Source organism: Lampetra fluviatilis, unplaced genomic scaffold, assembly GCF_964198595.1.
Source record: "Lampetra fluviatilis unplaced genomic scaffold, kcLamFluv1.1 SCAFFOLD_852, whole genome shotgun sequence".
Classification (NCBI taxonomy): domain Eukaryota; kingdom Metazoa; phylum Chordata; class Hyperoartia; order Petromyzontiformes; family Petromyzontidae; genus Lampetra; species Lampetra fluviatilis.
The window spans coordinates 40,001-41,818 of NW_027621814.1; the positions used below are offsets into that span (position 1 = coordinate 40,001).

Sequence of the window (1,818 nt, forward strand, 5' to 3'; positions counted from 1 at the left end):
GATGCTCACCAGGCACCATCGCTCAGGAGTGGCTGTGTGCCTGGTGGTGAGGGTGGTGGTGAGCGTCGTGGTGATGGTGGTGAGCGTTCTGGGGAGTCATCTCGGAGCTGCCTCGAGAAAGGTGAGGAACGGTGGGTGAGTGGGTGAGTGGGTGGGTGAGTGAGTGGGTGGGTGAGTGGGAGAGTGAGTGGGTGGGTGAGTGAGTGGGTGAGTGGGTGGGTGGGTGGGTGAGTGGGTGGGTGGGTGGGTGAGTGGGTGGGTGGGTGAGTGGGTGGGTGAGTGGGTGGGTGAGTGGGTGAGTGGGAGAGTGAGTGGGTGGGTGAGTGAGTGGGTGAGTGGGTGAGTGGGTGGGTGGGTGGGTGAGTGGGTGGGTGGGTGGGTGAGTGGGTGGTGGGTGAGTGGGTGGGTGAGTGGGTGGGTGAGTGGGTGAGTGGGTGGGTGAGTGGGTGGGTGAGGTGGGTGGGTGAGTGGGTGAGTGGGTGAGTGGGTGGGTGAGTGGGTGGGTGGGTGGGTGAGTGGGTGGGTGAGTGGGTGGGTGAGTGGGTGGGTGAGTGAGTGGGTGGGTGGGTGGGTGGGTGAGTGGGTGGGTGGGTGGGTGAGTGGGTGAGTGGGTGGGTGGGTGGGTGGGTGAGTGGGTGGGTGAGTGGGTGGGGTGAGTGGGTGGGTGGGTGGGTGGGGTGAGTGGGTCGGTGAGTGGGTGGGTGAGTGGGTGGGTGAGTGGGTGAGTGGGTGAGTGAGTGGGTGAGTGGGTGGATGGGTGGGTGAGTGAGTGAGTGGGTGAGTGGGTGGGTGAGTGAGTGGGAGAATGAGTGAGTGGGTGGGTGGGTGAGGTGAGTGGGTGGGTGGGTGAGTGGGTGAGTGGGTGGGTGAGTGGGTGGGTGAGTGAGTGGGTGGGTGAGTGGGTGGGTGGGTGGGTGGGTGAGTGAGTGGGAGAGTGAGTGAGTGGGTGGGTGGGTGAGTGAGTGAGTGGGTGGGTGGGTGGGTGAGTGGGTGAGTGAGTGAGTGGGTGGGTGAGTGAGTGGGAGAATGAGTGAGTGGGTGAGTGGGTGGGTGGGTGGGTGGGTGAGTGGTGGGTGGGTGGGTGAGTGGGTGGGTAGGTGGGTGGGTGGGGTGAGTGGGTGGGTGAGTGAGTGGGTGGGTGAGTGGGTGGGTGGGTGGTGGTGAGGTGAGTGGGTGGGTGAGTGGGTGGGAGAGTGAGTGGGTGAGTGAGTGGGAGAGTGAGTGAGTGGGTGAGTGGGTGGGTGAGTGAGTGAGTGAGTGGGTGATGAGTGAGTGAGTGGGTGGGTGGGTGAGTGGGTGAGTGGGTGAGTGGGGTGAGTGAGTGGGTGGGTGAGTGGGAGAGTGAGTGGGTGGGTGAGTGAGTGGGTGGTGGTGTGAGTGGGTGGGGGTGGGGTGGGTGAGGTGGGTGGTGGGTGGGTGGGTGGTGAGTGGGTGGGTGGGTGAGTGGGTGGGTGAGTGGGTGGGTGTGTGGTGTGTGGGTGAGTGGGTGGGGGGTGGTGAGTGGGTGGGGTGGGTGGGTGGGTGGGGGGTGGGTGGGGTGGGTGGGTGGGGGGGGGGGGTGTGGGTGGGTGGGGGGGTGGGTGGGGGGTGGTGGGGTGGGTGGGTGGTGGGTGGGTGGGTGGGTGGTGGGGGGTGGGTGAGTGGGGGGGTGGGGGTGGGTGGGTGGGGGGGTGGTGGGTGGGGGGGTGGGGGTGGTGGGTGGGGGTGGGTGGGGGTGGGGGTGGGTGGGGGTGGGTGGGGGTGGGGGTGGGGTGGGTGGGGGGTGGGGTGGGGTGGGGTGGGTGAGTGGGTGGGTGGGTGGGTGGTGTGTGGGTGAGT

At 67.1% G+C, this 1,818-nt stretch overlaps 1 long non-coding RNA gene across 2 annotated transcripts in view; it reads left to right on the forward strand.

Moving 5' to 3' along the window:
• The window catches only part of LOC144955729 (uncharacterized), a 14,314-nt gene extending 14,199 nt beyond the window's left edge, over positions 1-115 (forward strand). For both annotated transcript variants that reach the window (XR_013641793.1, XR_013641792.1), the window contains exon 4: positions 1-115. This exon is cut by the window's left edge and continues 107 nt beyond it. This is a non-coding gene — a long non-coding RNA (uncharacterized LOC144955729).
• Positions 116-1,818: the final 1,703 nt, after the last annotated feature.